Source organism: Ascaphus truei, chromosome 1 (assembly GCF_040206685.1).
Source record: "Ascaphus truei isolate aAscTru1 chromosome 1, aAscTru1.hap1, whole genome shotgun sequence".
Classification (NCBI taxonomy): domain Eukaryota; kingdom Metazoa; phylum Chordata; class Amphibia; order Anura; family Ascaphidae; genus Ascaphus; species Ascaphus truei.
The window spans coordinates 519,778,449-519,798,167 of record NC_134483.1 but is presented as its reverse complement, the minus strand read 5'-3'; positions in this window follow the sequence as shown (position 1 = coordinate 519,798,167).

The window sequence follows — 19,719 nt, the reverse complement described above, 5'->3', positions numbered from 1 at the left end:
GTCTCCCTACAATGTAAAGAAAATATATTGTTTTATTAATATGCAGCAATATAAAATTTATATATAAATATACAAAATATATATACTGTTTAATATAAATATAAATATACAAAATATATATACTGTTGTAATATAAATCAACAGAAATAACAAAAATATTAGATTTAAATAAAAAAAAATTATTTTTAAGTTGTATAAATATACTTACGCGTTAGTTATCCTTGGTGCCCTTTTGCGGTCTCTGTTTTTTCCGTGTGCATGATAGCTCACGGTGGTTGCTGGCACAAGAAGTAGCTAGCCAGCGTTTGATAGCAGCAATTCGGTGTCCGCTCATGTACATCTCCTTAATTCGCATGCTGAGCTCCTTGGAAATCTTTTTAACAGGCATTGCTGCGAGTAGAAAGAAATACAAACACAAGAATGTATATTCGATGTTTAGTCGATGTGTATTCAATGTGCAGTGAATCCACAAAATGGATGGTGTATTTATACGGTAATGACTCCCATTAGAGTACGCCCACTTTCAACACCTGTACCTGGTCGCCATGCATAAAAGGTTACACACTTTGCATAGCCTACCACTCGATGATCTTTATCTGAACTTGCCCTTGTCCAGATACTGCATTGTGCCACCTGCTTCCATGGAGCAACCCCGATTCTATGGACGCAGGAACCCACTCGCCTCTGCCGTGCCTGTCAAGCAGAAAAAGCGAAAGGCGGTTGCCGTTTCCATGCCAAGGCAAAAGCGACAGGCTAAGGCCAATAAAGAAAACCTTCTGCTGACCCCAAAGGCTAAGGGTTTTCATAGATGTCAGCCTTATTATGTCAAGAAGATATACGGTGATGTACTCTCGACGCAAAACGATTGGCAGCCAACCCATCGAACCCGCAGACCACTTCCTCACATACGCTTCAACGACTCTGCCGCCACTGTCCCGGAAATCTTCAGCCCGTCTTCTCCCCCCTTCGTCCTTGACGCTGCCGCCGCCCTCCCGGAAACCCACAGGCCATCTTCTCCAGTTCTATCCGACGACGCTGCCTCTGAAATCCACGGGTCACTTTCTCCTTTGCTCTTAGACGACTCTGCTTCTCGCCCGGAAATCCAAAGGTCACTTTCTCCATCCCTCTTCGACGACGCTGCCGCTTCTCCTCTACCGGATATCCACAGGTCACCTCCTCCACTCTTCTTCGACGTCGCTGCCGCTTCTCTCCATGGAACCCCCATCTCATCCTCCGTTGCACCCATCCACCCAGATGTTCACACGCCATGCACAAGAAGCAGCTCGTTAGACCGGATGCTGAATGGGATAAGTGTGGATCTCCCCGGGAACTCTATTGTGCTAGCAAAGATAGATCTGCTTCTGGAGACAATGCTAAATGTGGAGCAACGGATGCTACAAATGGATAAATGGATGATACATATGGATCAACGGATGCTAGATATGGATCAACGGATGCAACATATGGATCAACGGATGGATCGACGGATGAGAAGATAGAGGCTGACATAGCGGGCATACATTATTTGTTCGGTGTTAATGCCCCTGTTTCCCTGATGCTGGAGCAGGGGGGTGACATGGATGTGATGAATGGGACCTTCGACCCCCTTCCATCACCAAGCGCACCCCCTCCACCAGAAGATGTAGTGTACATGTATGCCGTTGAGGAGGACATGACAACCCCGTCAAGACCACGCCAGGAGACAACACGGCGACCAAGACCGGAGGAAAGCTTCCTCCCAGACAACCTACCATCGCCCGTCGCCTCAAGCACACCCGCTCCCAAAAGACCTACAGTCGCTCGCATCGATACGGTGCCCGACATCACCCTGTGCGATCTGCCACCGGCGCTCAGGGAGAAGTATAGGGTGAAGAGTGCTGGTGCACCCCACAAGTATGCCTTGTTACTTTTTAAGCACCATGTTCCCTACTCGTTGTACTGCGACTGGGCCTTCAAAGTGAACTACGACGGAAATTGCGTAAAAAAGGCGCTTCCTGCCAATTTAAGACGGAACATTCGGGATGAAATGCGGCGCTTTTATCCAATTACAGATCCTGTAATGAAAGGCGTTCGAGACTGCATTAAAGGCGTTTTGTGCCATGCAAGGAATCGGCCATGGACGGACAAGGTGGAGGACTTTCTGTAAAACCATACTGTTGTGCTGAACTGTATTGTACTCTACATGTTTTGACCTGCTGTACTTAAATAAAGGAGATGTGTGTTTTTTTTACTTGTATTTATACAGAAATGTTTTAACTTGCTGTCCACACACACAGGACCTGCACAATTCCAGTCCCTGGGAGCCGCAAACAGGCACGGTTTTCAAGGTTGTCCTGAAAACCTGCCCTGTTTGCTGCCCTCGAGGACTGTAGTGGTACAGGTCTGACTGACAGTTTTGCACACCGTCCCACTGTACTTTATATGTTTCTTTAATAAAGGAGATATTTCGTTTGTATACTGTATTTTATGAATAAAGTTTTTTTTGTAATCACAGGTAAGGCCATGGACGGACAATGCGGAGGACTTTCTGTAAGACCATACTGTTGTGCTGAACTGTATTGTACTCTACATGATTTGACCTGCTGTACTTAAATAAAGGAGATGTTGTTGTGTGTTTTTTTTACTTGTATTTATACAGAAATGTTTTAACTTGCTGTCCACACATACAGGACCTGCACAATTCCAGTCCCTGGGGGCCACAAACAGGCACGGTTTACCCTGAAAACCCGCCGTGTTTGCTGCCCTCAAGGACTGTACTGGTGCAGACTGTTTTGCACACCATCCCACTGTACAGTATATGTTTTGACTTGTCGTTCTTTAATAAAGGAGATGTTGCGTTTTGCTTCTTTTATGAATAAAGAATTTGTTTTTAAAACATGTGACTGTAAACCATACTGACTGACATAAATGTTTTCACAAATGTAGCAGTGAACCATACACCTGTTGATGTTTTGAATTGCTGTGCACTTAAAATGTTTCTACATTGTACAGTATTTGTAAATAAATGTTTTTGTACTTACTCCATCAATAAAAGAACATGTCGATTTGTTTTACATTATTCCATTTGCTCCTTTGCTACTGTAACAAAATACAGTGTTTCTAGAATGTCGAGGCATACTGCACTGTATACTGTAGGCATGCTCAGTATAAGAGTATTAAAAAAAAATAGAAGACACAAAATGCATAGTTTTTATTTTTTCGGGTTTATTACACAGTGTACTGTACTGTATATAAAAAAGTATTGTACAGTATACTGTATGGCCGGAAAACATCAGCATACTGTTTCAGGTACAGTATTCTATCCTAATCAATAACAATGGCCACTAAACTGTAGACTCCGGTACGTGGGTTTTTAAATCCGATTCAGCAATGTGCAGGCATTGTTACACAAAGTGATATTATCCATCGAAATCCCTCCATTAGCCGTTTTCTTTTCTGAGGAAAAACAAAAAGAAAAGTTTTACTGTAATGGTCAGCCCCCTAAAGAAGTTCCCAGCCAGTCCCACCAGTAATTTTCTCGGGGGGCGTCTCCTGTTCACATGCGCATGCGCCTATCGTCGATTTAATGACATCATACTGTATGCGTTTCAAGAAGGTTCCAATGCGCATGCGCCTAGCGTTCCACCAATAGTTCAGTATCTGCAGTACAGTACTGTAGAAGCCGCTCAGCCAATAATATTGCTTACAGGAGAATCGCTTGACTTTTGAATCGCACCGATATTGATACTGTATTGTCAAAATAAAAAAAAACACAGAAAATAATACGGCATCAATACTCACCATAGAATTTCCCATTCAGCTGGCGCCGGCGCCGGTCCACTGCCAGTCCAGCATTCTTGATCATCCACGTCGATAGTTTTGCAGCGGGACTAGTCCACCTGTAGTCAGCTGATGAGGCTGGAAATTGCTTAGGTACATGCAAGCTTGATCGAAACTGCACGCGAAATCCGGCTCAGGTTCAGGGTTGTCACTGACGGCGGGACCGTCATTGGAAGCCGGTGCTGGTGCATTGCTTGGCAGCGACTGTCGTTTCTTAGTTGGTTTTAACATGACCATTCGCCTTTTGCCGTCATCATGATCATAGATACAGGAAAAAGCCGGTGATACACACCAATACACACCAACAAGTTGTGGCTCAATACGATAAAAACAGGGATCGCTACATAACCTTTTCCTTATTGCACGCTTCCACGTATGAGGAGTTGGCGAAAATTTGTAAAAGTCCTAGTTTTCGACAAAATACTGATAAATTTGAACAACTGTTGCCATCTTATCCTCTGTTGCATTAATCGCGGCCCATATCAAATACGTGTAACTTCTGTCGGGTTTTTGGAAAGCGGGCTGCACTTGAACACTCATGGCGGGCGGGTCTCTGGAGAATACTGTAACCGAAACTGGTCTTTGTCTTTCTTTAATATGAAAAGCCTAAATTGATACATTTTTGCAACCTCTTCCTTCAGTCTCAAGGCCAAGTTACAATAGCACACTGTGGTATCTTTTTTAAACGAAACACCTGCAAGTCGACACATTACTGAAGTGCATGCGCATTACAATTCATGAATATCTGCCATCTGGCGGACACGCGAAGAATTGCAACCTATTAAATCCGAACCATTCTCAATAAACGCATCAACCGAGCGTCAGCCGCGCATGACCCGTGGCTGGGAACGCAAAATGAACGCGGCATGCACCAGGTGAAGAGCGTCGCATTCCAGGAAAAAGCCAGGGAAAAAACGGCGATTTGTTAGAATAAAAGCTGCCGCAGCAGTACCTATCTACCTGATAGGTAGGAATGAAACCAGTTTAAAACATGCTTCCCTATTCCAGAGCACTGGAGTTTGTTAAGCAGGATAACATGATCAACAGTAGCAAAAGCCTTTGCAAAATCTAGGAATATTGCACCAGTGAGTTGTCCCTGTTCCATTCCACACTGGATTTCATTGCAAACTATTAGCAGGGTAGTTACCGTAGAGTGTTTGGGGCGAAAGCCAGATTGGAATTGGCTAGGGAAATTTGTCTTGGTATAGTAATCACTTAATTGGGAGTGAACACATTTTTCCATGACTTTGGATAGTATTGGGAGAAGAGAGATTGGCCTGTAGTTTGAGAGTATTTTTGTCCCCACTTTTGAAGATTGGGACAATGTGACTGTTACATGGTACACCAACCAATTGGATTGGGGATGTACCATGTAACAGTCAAATGTGACATCACAGGCCTTCTATAATGCCTGCCCCGTCTCATTTGACCCCAAGAAGTTGTCGGAGTAACATATGGACCCTTTGGATTATAAAGAAGAAAAAAAAGAAGAATGGAACTACTTACCGGAGACGTCTGTTCAATTAACAGAGGATCGTTGACTTCTTCGCAACAGGCTGATGAGGAGCATTGCGTCGAGAGTCAAGAATTGGTGCCACAGTAGGACGAGGGTGAACACGGCAAAGGTAAGAAACACATTGATTGGATTTTATTTAATAGCGGGTTTTTTTTAGGTTGCCCATTGACTGGCATGTGCTTATCTGTGACCTCTTTCTGGGTATAGATAAGCACAGTGACAATCAATGCATTTTTTGCCAAATGCCTGTATTGTATTTTTTGTTATTTGTTTTTTTTTAGCTTGCCCATTCATTGCCATTGTGGCAGTCCAATCCCATATTGTGGACATTGTTTACCAGAGTTACAATCAATGGTTTTATTGACAAGTGTGCTGTTATGCCAATGTTATTTTATTATGTATTTCTTTTATTTTACAAACAAATGGATAAACGTGCTATTAGTCATTTTTGGCTACTAGTGCCTTTACCCATTTGTATGTATGGGGATGGGGGTAGGGGTAGTTGCCCCCGGGGAGGGTGGTTATGCTTCCCGGTGGGTATTTATTTATGTCCAGAGAGGAAAAAGGGAGAGAATCTTCCTTAAACAACTCAATGTTTTGTTTAAAAGCAAATGTAACTGCAAGTGTTTACATAAAAAGTAGTGGTACTTTGAGGTTGTAAATAAAATAACAGCGGTACTACTTTAACCCCTAGTATTATCACACTGGCTTTATACATTAAGTTCTGCAAAGTAATAAATTAAATATAGGAAAACATACTACTCATACTAACTCCAAAAACCCACACTGAGAATCAATCCACTATGGAAATGCAAAATACACAATATTATATGATGCTGACCAGTTACTCTACATCACATACAAGAATTATAGACATATTTTCATAGCATATATTGGTTGTTTTATGACCTGACCATTTATTTCCCTCTTAAATATATTGTGTTGGAAATATATATATATAATCCCACTGATTGAGAAGTGACATAATATACTGTAAATATATTAAATGTTCTCCCAAAAAATCCAAAGGCAGAATACAAGATTAATTTATTTATAAAAATGTTTTACCAGGAAGTAACACATTGAGAGTTACCTCTCGTTTTCAAGTATGTCCTGGGCACAGAGTTATAAAAATACATGGTTACATTAAAAGAATAGGGTTATACAATCAATTCACAGACATTTCATGGACAGATAAAGTTGGAAAATTGGGTAAAGGGGATAAAGGGTTGTGAGTTTCAGATTGAAATAGAGCAGTTTTAACATCCCTTTAACATCACTAAACATCAGCGAATGGCAGAAAATGGCTCACACCCTTTGGCTGCGCCAAGGCTGTCCGCCTTTGGGGCAACGCAGATGTACCCTGGGGTGGTAGAGATTCAATGCTGCTGTGAATACAAAGTTCTTTGTGTCCTTTTGGCTAATTAACATTCCAGTGGGTGGGGTTGACGTTCCATAAAGTACAAGCAAATGTTAACCCTTAGCACGCTGGTCCTGTGCAGAGGGGAGCAGCTCTTGGGAGCCCCATCAGGCTGTCCACCTTTGGGGCAACGCAGATGTACACTGGGGTGGTTGAGATTCAGTGCAGCCGTGAACAAAAAGTTATTTGTGTCCTCTTGGCTCATTAACATTCCAGCATAATGGTTCTATGATGTCAACTACTACAGAGGAAAGGGACCTGGGAGTCATTATTTCAGCAGACTTAAAAGTAGGCGTGCAATGTAATAAAGTGATGGGGAAAGCCAGCACAATGTTTGGTTGTATAGGGAGAGGTACTGTATTAGCACCAGGAAGAAAGGGGTGGTGAAGTCACTTTATAGATCATTGGTGAGACCTTACCTAGATTGCTGAGTTCCATTCTGGAGACCATATCTCCGGGAAGTACGTAAATTATTTAAAGAGCGCGCAAAGAAGAACTACTGAAATGGAGCATCATCTACAGCATAAGACTTATCAGGGAAGACTAAAGAACCTCGATATGTACAGCTTAGAGGATAAAAGGGAGAGGGACGATATGATTGCAGCTTTAAAATATATAAAGGGATTCAACCAAGTACAAGAGGGAAGCAAATGTTAGAGCATGACCGGGGAGACTGACCGGGCACTCCTCCACTCCACCCTAAGTACCCAGAACCCAACACAAATAACGACAACGCAAGTTCTGGAGGTTCAAGGCCCATTTTTATTTAACTATTAAATAATTGGTAAGCGCTACCCCTGCCAGAGTGCTCACTCAAAGTGTTAAAGGTCACAGGTCATTGAACTGATGACCTGTGACTCCCAAGCCGGAACTCACATTTAAATAAGCCCCGCCCACTCACGACTCCCACCCCCACTGGGCTTTACCAAGTACGGAGTGCCTTCTGACAAGGATAAGCACACTTACCCCCCAACCACCGCAGCGACAGAGGCAACAACCACAACACTTTGACCCATAGGGGTAACAAAACTGAGACGTATCTCCACTCCTTCAAGGAACTTCAGTCCTTATTCTCATATTTCTTATTTGCTTTTAATAAACTTCAAACTGTAACAACCACATTATCAGCAATATACGCAAAACAGGGACGGATGGGCGGGAATTGCTGGCAGGGCGCGGACTGACCATGCGCCCTGCTAGACTAACTAAATAAACTCCCCTGCCCCTCCCCTGGGAGAGAGAGAGAGAGAGGCCAGGGAGCAAACAGAAGTAAGAGGGGAGAGTGGCCTGGTCATGGTGCCCTTCACTTAGGGCTCAAGGCAGCTGGAGAAGTGCTAGAACAAGAAGTCATGCTCTGAAGCTGGAGGGTGGCAGGAAATGTGAGGAAGAACCTCTTCATAGAACGTGTGGTAGATCCATGGACTAGCCTGCTCCAACTGAGGTGTTAGTGGCTATTACAGTAAGGAAATTCAGACCTGCTTGGGATAGACATAAGAGCAACGTAAATAAGAATGAAAGCCAAGGATCAAATAGAGTCTGCGGTTTTACAGCAGATCAGGAAAATGGGAAGACAAGGTTGGCCAAGTGGTTCTTATCTGCCATCAACTTCTACATTCCACTGAACTATAGTGTTGTCTTGCATGGAATCGTGACAATTGGTATCCTAGATATGCCTGGGCAAGTATTATTCTAGCTAAGGGGTCTATACGTGATCTCTCCAAACATTTCAAGCCCTCCAAGCATTTTAGTTACATATGAAAATTGACCTCCATCAAAGTGGTGACATAATTTGTCGGACAAGAGAAATGGTTCTACACGCTGAATGCACATATTTGAACAAGAGAATTGTGTGGGTTCAAAAGCTTATGTATAAGCTACAACACTGAAGACATCATGATGGATTTATCTTTTTTTTCGAACGTATCATTGCATTTGGTATAACCTAGGATTTTTTTTTTATGACAAATATGAATGTGTGGAAGGTTATTCCATCACATTATTGGCAAACACTTACAACATTTGGTGCCAAAATAAGGCTTTCTTCCCGAAGAACACATTGTTATATTAAGCAAATTTTCGCTTGAATGAAAAAAGAATTTACTACAATGTCCAACAGACAGGTTGAATGCTCAACAGCTGTGTGAGTTTGTGTCCAAAAAAATAAATAAATTAAACATTGACTTTTTTTATTTTTATATATATATATACATATCAGATATATCAGAGAGCTTTACTCAAACATGACCCTGTCGCAGTCGGAATGCAAGCGCTTCCACGCACGCATTGAAACACCTGTGAGCTGGAGCTGTGAATATGAAAAAAAGACATATTGTACATAAGGCAGAAAGGGTCGGAGGGGGGGTTTACTTCTGGGGTTTTCTAGTCACTCAGGAAAGCAGTTTGATTGCGGTGACTTTGTCTGTGCTTGTCTCCGGGCCATTGTGTTATTGACTAAGGGGTTGAAAGATTTAACGACTACAACCTTGGTTCAGACATGTTTTAATGCAGTGAGTATGCAGCCTAAGTTTTATGATGCTGCTCCCCACCCTACCCATACAGTTGAATGTTGTAGCTCTGCTTTATATATGGTGGCGTGTAACCCATTAATTAATGTCTTCTTAATAATGTCATAATAATATTTTCAGCAGGCATGTTTGGATCTTTTTTTAAATTCTGTAAACCTTAGAAATATTTTTTTGTAGCACAATTTATTTTTTGTTTTGTTTAAATCCCCGTGTTACATAGAAAGATGTGTAAACTTTTCACCTAAGTTTGCGAACCAGGTGAAATTTGCCGATGTTCAGTCAGGAAAAAGTTAGCAAACTCAGACAATTCTGAAAACAATGCGTTTGTAATCCAGACTTTAGATTAAGGGCTTTTGGAGGAGGGAGAGAGAGAAGAGAGAGAAGAGAGAGAAGAGAGAGAAGGGCTTACAACAATTTGGCCAAAATGTTAAACTAAAAGACCATTTTATTTATTAGTTATTTATACATGTATATTTAGGCACTGTACCGTATATAAGTTTTTCTGGATGTGCACTGAGCTTTGTCTGTGTTTTATGTTATGTCTCTGGTTTTAAATACATATTGCCATGCTCAGTAGCACTCCTCTGTGAAACTTATATGCTTATATATATGTTGTGGGTATTTTGGGGGTTCAATTTGAGCTTGTAGGTGTTCTGTATGTTTTATAATTCTTGTGCAGCTAGTCTTGGCTGTTTTGGAGGGTGGCAACCTCCTATCCAATTGAAGCTCACTCCCTCCCACACTTAAATGGTTAAAAGCTCACTCCATGGCATCTCCAACTATCAGGGGAACTTGCCTGCATGCAGTGTGATTGTGACAAATCTATTACAGAGTGCTTTTCCTGGTAATGTACAGGTTAATAAAAGCTTCAATCAGACTTAGAACTTTTGCAACTTATATTGACAGATTTATTATAAATCATTCTTCCTGGCAATGCACAGGTTATTAAGAATTTATATTAGTGTAGGGACCCTTGAAACGTGGTCTGCCGTGAAGTTTGGCTCAAGGGCTTACAACAATTTGGCCAAAATGTTAAACTAAAAGACCATTTTATTTATTAGTTATTTATACATGTATATTTAGGCACTGTACCGTATATAAGTTTTTCTGGATGTGCACTGAGCTTTGTCTGTGTTTTATGTTATGTCTCTGGTTTTAAAGTGTAAATTAGTAAAGTAGGTTTGTTAAGCCAGGGAGAGGACAGAGTTGAAACAGGATAGGACAAATTTGTAGTGAAGGAAGTCTGCGAGAGTTTGAGATCTCCTCCAGAGGCATTCAGAGGAACGAGTGCAGGAACGCAGCATCTGTGTGCAGCAGTTTAGCAGGGGTTAACTTCTGGGGTTAGAAGGGCGGGAACAGCAGAGAGAATGTGGGGCTTGTAGATCAAGAGAGGAGAATAGGGCAGAGTTTTAGTTTCTGCCCCTGTTGTCCGAGTCTGGAGCAGAGAGAGGAGAGGGCGGAAACGCACCGAGGATTAAAAAGCTAGAATGTGAATATAGAGCAGGTCTCTGCAGAAACGAGGGGTAGATGGAGGTGGAGAAGGGCAGAAGTGAGAGAATGAAAATTAGATAAGGGATGGTCAGAGGGAGGAAAGGGGGAAATAGAGAAATCAGAGAGAGAAAAGGTTTTTTTATGAAAACCAGGTTTTGTAGTGGCCATCCTTGTGGGTGTTGGCTGCATCAATGCACAAGAGATCATTGTAACGGTAAAACTGCCGCTTAGATCTATAAACCTAGTAAGTTTCATTTTAATTTCTCTGCTGAAATCATATAGTGTGTATAAATCATATAGTGTGTATAATCAATGGACAGCCAAATCGTTATTTTCTAAGGGCCAAAATAGTTGCCATTTTATGCACATCTAAAAAAACTCAAATACAAATATCTGGAGTGATATAGTATAAAAAACGAGAGAGAATGCACATAAAGCTTTGAGAATGGCAACATCTACAACTGAAATATGATTTTAAATATTGTACCACTTATTGGGCCTTTGACATATTTTTCCAGAGGATCTGGACACCTAACAGGTCAATGGCTTCTAGGACCAAAGTGAACTAACGCAGTATATATACAGTAGGTGATTTACATGTTTGTTTGTTTTTAATTAGACAAGTGTATCCTTTTTGCATTCATCTTTTGTCAATGTCTCTATAGTAACCATATTTCTGGGGGTGGTTTTACGATATCGCCCTGACGAGGAGCAGCTCATTGAGTAACGACACTGACTCTGTAACCAATGACACCAAGCGGAAACTGGTTCAATTCCTGGTGTCGGCTTCATGTGACCGTGGGCAAACCACTTTATCATCCTAATCTTTATAGATTGTAAACTCATCCGTGGGAACTTCTTCGGGAATGAAACGCGCGTCGGGTGTAGATGTCGCGGTTACTGTGACGTCATTGATGCGACCGAAATGCGAGTACGAGCGTCTTTCTCGAGGGATATACTTACAATTGTAGCCAGCTACACTGGGATGTGGGCCCTCTGAGGCAGCCACTAGTTTGAGTCAGGTTATACCGTTGATTACTCTGACCAAGTATGATTCCGTAGCTGGCTACATGAATATCGCCTGGGATCACATCAGGCCACTACAACACAGCAAGTACTGATTAGGAGATGCTCAATAGGGGGGTGATATATACTGTAATTGCCATCCTTAACACTGATATTACATCAGTCAAAATTAATGTAGATATCCCTAGCCACACCATATGGCAATTTGTATGTAGCCTTACTTAATTGCACTGATTTTGTACACCCTATTCTCCGGTGCATTGTATATATTATATAGCAGTGGTGCACAAACTGGGGTGCACGACCCCCAGGGGGGGCGCGAGACTGAGTGCGGGGGGGGCGCGGGGTTTACAGAGGCCCCGCGCGCTTCCCAAAAGCACTTAAATGAAGTGCCAGGAGAGCTGCAGGGCCTCTAGAAACCTAAGTTACCTAGGCACCGGCGGCTTCTCACACGCGTCGCCATGGCAACGTGGCGTCAAATGAAGCCACAAGATCATGGCAACATGACGTCATGACGCCAGAATCAATGCCGGAGCGGGGTGATGGGGGGCGCCGAGGTGGGGACCGCCGGCAGGGGGGCGCAGGACAAAAAGTTTGCGCCGCCCCCCCCACTATTATATAGGACAGAAACCTATTAGTCCATCACTTACTTTGGGCCTCATGCACTAAGCACCGAAAAAATGCTTTCAGCAAGTGTTGCCGATAGGCATTATTTTGGCTATTTGCCCTCGCAGTATTCAGTAAGGGCCGAATCCGTGCTGATCCCTGCCGAATCTCTGCGAAAGCAAAACGCCGATGAGCCGGTGATAAAAAAAGCCTGGCTCCCGATAACCTGGCAATAGACCGTTTCTGCCGATATGTGTTTGCAGCAGAGAGAGACCCGCCGCTCTCTCTGCGCAAACATCGGCAAAATAAAAACATATCAAAACAACTTTTACTCCTAGTGTACATGTGTAGGGGTCTCCGGAGCTGAACCGCATTGGTTTCAGGTCCGGGGACCCCCTGCTTCCCGAAATATAGGCCTCTTTATGAGGTGCCGGTATCCCTCTGCATTTAAATGTCCCGATCACGTGACCGCGGAATGTAAACAAACCAGAGGGATACTGGCACCCCCTAAAGGGGCCTGTATCTCGGGAAGCAGGGGGTCCCCGGACCTAAAACCAAAGCGGTTCAGCTCCGGAGACCCTCTGCACATCTACACTATCAGTAAAACACGCATATAAATAAACACTCATTCCTTACCTTTGCGGCTATGTGCTACGGTAATGAAGCAGCATGAATTTATTTTTAATAATATTGTACAGTGAGCAGGGGTTCCCTGAGCTGAACCGCATTGCTTTGTGGACCAGGGACCCCCTGCTTCCCGAGTTACAGGCCCCGGTATGTGTCATCGGGTGGCAGTGTCGCCGCCATCTTTATAGCATCCCATACACGCCGTGCCCGCTATAAATATTGCGGCGACACTGTAACCGATGCCCCAAACCAGGGCCTTTAACTCGGGAAGCAGGGGGTCTCTGAGCCACAAATCAATGCGGTTCAGCTCAGGGGACCCCCTGCTCCCACTCAATATTATTAAAATACATAAATGCTGATTCATTACCATAGCGGGTAGCCGCTAAGGCAATGAAGGGGTTAAGGCAGAATAGCATGTTTATTGGGGACATTTGCCCCCAATAAACATTGCAATAAACAACAGACACCCCCTGTGTATTTAAAATACATAAACACCAATCAATACATTAAATACATATTGCACTCACCCGTTTCTGGCTGCCACGATGAAGGCCATCCTCATCTTCATCCTGGCCATGCCCCCTCCGCTGCTGCAAAACAGAAACAAGAATAAAAACATCCAATGTAATGTCCCCTAACCCCTTAATCACCATAGCGGTTAATAACCGCTACAGTCATTAAGGGGTTAACCCACCCTCGCCCACCACTCAGGAGGCCTACATATCCTCCCACACTAACCCCCCCACCCCGTGAGGCCTAACCACCCTCACACACTACCCACAAGGGAGGCCTACCCACATACCCTTGGGGCCAATACACCCTCTCCCCACCCCCAGTACCCACAATCAAAACAATACACAGCCCCACATTAAACAACATTCTATTTATTAAATACATTACCCACCACCTGTGCCCCACCGTAAATACATGATTTATTCTTTTACATACAGGGTTCATACCCCAGCCCCACGCGAGTCCCCGGCGGGCTGGCGGGTCACCTGACAGACCTACAGGGTACCAGCAACATGTTTCACACAGGTTCTGGAGGCCTGTTGGTGGGTCCCACCAAGCGCCATGGCCCCCAGGTGGTCTCCTTGGGTCACCGTGGGCCACAATTGGGTCCCCACGGTAGGCCCGCGGATGTCTGGGAGCCCCGGGTCAGACCCACAGGTGTCTGCGGGGCCTCGGGTGGTTCTCACGGGGGTCTGGGGACTCACGAGTGCTCACTACGGGTCCGCGGTGCCCCCACGGATGTGGGACCACCGGTTCTTCCCCGCACACTATGGGTCCGCGGTGCCCCCACGGATGTGGGACCACCGGTTCTTCCCCACAGACTACGGCTCCGCGGTGCCCCCACAGTATGTATGTAAAAGAATAAATCATGTATTTATGGGGGGGCACAGGGGGTGGGTAATGTATTTTATAAATAGAATGATGTTTAATGTGGGGCTGTGCATTGTTTTGATTGTGGGTACTGCGGGTGGCGGGAGAGGGTACTGGCCCCAAGGGTATATGGGTAGGCCTCCCTTGTGGGTAGTGTGTGAGGGTGGTTAGGCCTCACGGGTGGGGGGGGTTAGTGTGGGAGGGTATGTAGCCTCCCGGGTGGTGGGTGAGGGTGGGTTAACCCCTTAATGACTGTAGTGGTTATTAACCGCTATGGTGATTAAGGGGTTAGGGGACATTACATTGGATGTTTTCATTCTTGTGTTTGTTTTGCAGCAGCGGAGGGGGCATGGATGGTGATGAAGATGAGGATGGCCTTATGGTGAGTAAAAAAGTGACAAAAACCCTCCACAGCAAAGCAAATATTCAAATGTAATACAACTGTATGCTCATCTGCATGTCTTAGGCAGGTCTGCAACCCCACCTTTCCCCATTATCACCCAGCACACAGCACTTCCACTGCAGCAAGGGATTCTGGGAAATGACATGCAAATGAGCACACAGTGCCACTTTTTGCTTCAAAAACCATTTTTAACAGATGAGCATACAGTTGTATTTACATTTGCATATTTGCTGTGGAGGATTTTTGTCACTTTTTTACTCACCATAACTTAACTCAGTATTATGGTTGGCCCATCCTTTAGCTTCATTGCATACCCAGTTAATCAACCCCACACTGATGAGACCCATTAAGGTCGAAACAGCTGTCTGTGGGTGGTTTTCTGGGTATGCACCTTAACCCTGGCTGTGCTCAAAGCTGTGACCATGCAGCAAGCTTAAGCCTATAGGGAACCATGTTAAAAATGTTTTTTGAAGTAAAAAGTGGCACTGTGTGCTCATTTGCATGTCATTTCCCAGAATCCCTTGCTGCAGCGGAAGTGCTGTGTGCTGTGTGATAATGGGGAAAGGTGGGGTTGCAGACCTGCCTAAGACATGCAGATGAGCATACAGTTGTATTTACATTTGTATATATATATATATATATATATATATATATATATATATATTATATATATGTATTTATTTATTTATATTTATATATTTATTTAGTGTGGGGCTGTTGTGTGTATTTTTTTTGTTGTGGGTAGCGGGGGTGGGTGAAGGGGGTATTAGCCCCAACGGTGGTTTGTTTAGGGCTTGCGGGTAGCTGGAGGGCTTAACCCCTTCATGAAGAGGTGAAGAGGTTAAGTGCACCCGCAACCCCCCCGCAAGCCCTAAACAAACAACAAGGGCTAAATACCCCCTTTACCCACCCCCGCTACCCACACTAAACCTGGCACGGCGGGTTAACCCCTTCATTGCCTTAGCGGTTAGCCGCTAAGGTAATGAAGTGGGCTGTACATGCATTTTTCCTGCCTCGGATGCATGCCGGGGGCCTCCGGTGTGGGTATCAGCTCCGGAGACCCCCGGCATCAATCACAGACCGGAAAAAGGCCTGATTTTTTCTAAGTGTCGCCCTTGCCGATGCTTCTCCCCACCAAGCCGCCAACTTTGAGTTGGCGGGACGATTTGCCGAAAAAATGGCTTTTCGAGAGTGCCGATCAGCTCCGATAAGCACCGAAAACATGATCGGGGCTACTAGAATACAGCCGATTTTAAAAAGTGGCGAAAAGTGCCGAAAAGTGGCTTATCGGCAGCCGCCTGCCGATAATTTTTTATCGGGGCAAAAAATGCCGATTTTGGCCACTTATCAGCACTTTCTGAATAGCAAAGGCATTTTGTGGCAAAAAAAAACTTTTCGGCGCTTTGTGCATAGAGCCCTAGGGGTTGAACTACTGGCATTTGTTGAGAACTTGATGTATTTTTTTGTGCAGGCGCGAGACTATGGCCGCAGCCTTAGTGAATGGGTGGGAAGCCAACTGGTAAATTTGGCCACGCTTATCGTGCCGGTGACGCGACATGGCATCAAAACAAATGCATTGACGCAGTCGCGTGTGCTTATAATAGGAGCGACGCGATGGCGCAACTGCTTGGTCGCGATCGCTGGAAGTCACTGCAATTTGATTTTTCCTGCGACCGCAGCGTGACGTTAGCATTTCCGTCGCCGTCACTATAAAGGAGGCCTAAGGAAAATAGATGACGAAAAGCTTATACAGAGATTTCGGGTGCCATTTATCTGTCTTCCGGCTGGCTGCAAAACCATGAAACCAGATTTTATCAATAATTCCATTGGTTTCAAGGGGAATGTTTGACCTCAGTAAATGGGGGGCAGTTTCTTTGCCCCAGTTTAGCAAACTAGGAGACTTTGATAAATAACCTTCATAGACTCCCAAGAACCAAAACCCAGGATTGTAACATTTTTGAGTGCTGGAGGAGCCGCAGATCCAGAGTGCCCCGCCCCTTCTGCACTCACGATCACGTGACCGCTCTGTCACTGATAATGGAAGGGGAGGAGTCATCCCCCTTCTGTCCGCCATCACTGCAGATCACAGAGCACAAGATGCGTTCCCCTTAAGAAAAATAGCATTTTATGGGGGGGGGGGGTGTGAGAACCTATAACGTAGTAGCTACGTCCCAGGGCACTCAAAGGGTTACTAGAAACATACATATTTATGTCAATGAGACGCCACTGAAGTCTATGAGACAGCTGATGCTCCAAAAAAAAATCTCTGAGATTGACGCCAGATCGATGAGATTCAGAGAAAATCAAGGAAGAGTTGACATTCAGCTCTTTTGCAGTGAAGGGGTTAATCTTTGCAGACTACAATTAGTGCATTTCCTTTGTCTGGCTCTGAAACGTTACTTAGGGGTGAACTTATCCATAATTACCATTCCCTTTTGCCCTACAGGTGTATTATTTCTGTTTTTGGAATAAGTCTTGTAATCATGGCGTGCACTGTTTAGATGTATCCAGAACACGTTGAAGATCAGGTGACAGGACAGAAGGGCCCGTTTGATCCTTCACCAAGAAACCACGATGAATCCGAAATAATGTGGGGGGATGAGTGGAAAGAGGGTCAATAAAACACCGTATAAATTACAACGTTCTTGCAGCAATTAAAATGTTCTGGCAGTCAAGTGTTCCAAAAACCAAGACCGTCTGTTTACGTGAGATGTGAAAATATAAACAAGTTTCTGTAAATTTCCATAAACACAGTTAAAGTTTTAGTGCATTAAACAATTTAGCTTTACAAATAGCTTTTCCGTAGAGGACACTTTCATCTTTAAGCCAGTTAGTGCCTTGGGGGCCCCAGAGAAATGTGAAGATTAAACCCAAGCGTAATTGGTCTACAGACATTATCCTGCCGATGTAGCCCAATCTTTACTGACAGGAGGGGTTGATTTTGACTAGAAATCTTAGAATGCATCTTGACGCATGTCAAGGGATTTTAACCTTTCCACTATGCGTGGAGTCACAGAATTGCCGTTCCTTCTCTGACCAGGCGATGTTATTTGATTGTGTGATTGGAGATGGTGGTTTTAACAAAGTTCCCAAAAGAGAGCACTCCATCATGTGATATGCAATTCTGTCCAAGCCCCTTCCATGTTACCATGGGATTTTAATCACTGGTGCAAATTACTGCAATTTCAATGCTGAATCACAGCTTTATAAATAGAGGCCTGTTTGCTATTCTAACTCTGATAGACATTATTAAATTGTTACCCCCTTTTTTTTTTTCTTAGGTGTGTGGGAAGCGGAATGGGACACTGGATCGCGGCCGTTTCGCCGGCGTTCGGCCTCCGACAGTCCCGCAGCCGATCCGACGCTGCAACCTCCACCGCCGGTTGCTTCGACAAGAAGGTACTTATTAATGCGTAGAGGGTTAACTTTAAGGGTTTTAGTGCTTAGGGGGTTAACTTTTATGGTTTTAGTGCTTAGGGGGTTATTTTTAAGAATTTTTAAGTGGTTAGGGTAGGAGGTTAGCTTTAGGGATTGTAGTGCATAGGGGGTTAACTTGAGGAGTAGTTAGGGTAGGTGGTTAACTTAAGATATTTTAGGGTAAGTGTTTAAGGTTTTTAGGGTCGGGGGTAGCGTTATTATTAGGGGTTAACATTATGGGGTTTTAGCATAAGGGGTAAGGTTAGGGACTTATCTTCATGGCGAAACAGCCGGTGGCGACATGTCCCGGTGGCGAGAGGAGTTGCGGCCAAGTGCCGTGGTCATGGCGAGATGGCCGCAACCAAATGTCCTAGAACTGACTGGGACCCCCTGATTCCCGAGATACGGATTGGAAAAGGCTTCCTATTGGCCTGTGTAACGCGGGAGATTTAAATCACCATTTTGTTTCCCCAGGGCTGAAGGGGCTTCTCGGGTAAGTATCTCGAGAACCAGGGGGACCCGAAATGAATGTGGTTCATCTCCAGAGACCCCATGCTTCACACCCATGTAGAAGAAGGGGGGGGGGGGGAGAAACAGGGGAACTGCCCCTTTAAACTTGTAGGGGGCTGTATAGCAAAGGTGCTTATTTATGAAAGTATCCCCGGTAATAAACGGGCAAAGAAACTGCACCATATTTATTAAGGGGAAACTTTCCTATTGAAACCAATGCAATTTTTCATGATAGACAAATCTAATGCATTGATTTTGCATCAGATTTCCCTGGTTTTGCAGCTGGGAGACTGAAATGGAATAAAAAATTACACTGGATGTATCAAAGAAAAGGAATCTCACTGAAGCCATTTCTCAAAGTCTCAATTTCTCAAAGTCTGCAATACTGAGACAGAAAGACACCACCAGATTGACTAAGGGATCTTGTTCACACAAACAGCGGTTTCTGCTCAAAACGATAACTTCCAAATTCCTCCATTTTCCCTGCTGGTCAAACCATTTTACCCAACCACCAATAATACTCTGACACAAGTTTGGACGTAAAATGGTACAGCATTTATTAAATACATCACACAGCCAGCGACATTTAACATAATGTATCATGCCAGCCCTTAACCTCTCAGGCCAATGGGCACGTCACACCATAAACTCCAAAGGTTAGTGCAAGCCATGGCCCATTGAAGGGCCAAAACCAGGTAGTCACTTCCACCAAGTTCCGTTGGCAAACAACATCCCGCCATGCGCTAGCCCCTTTAAAACCTAAAATGGGCTCCGCAGCCCACCATGAGACAACGCCCTCTCAATCCCATCCTGGAGACCCACATTAAAACTATCCAGACCGATATGATTCAAATGTACTCCATTTTTCCTCAACAAATTCCAATTGTCACCATCTAACTCTCTATCTCGCACCACAATACCACTCACTTTCCTTACGATCTTGGAAGCTGCTGCATTCACTTTTTTCCTACTCCTA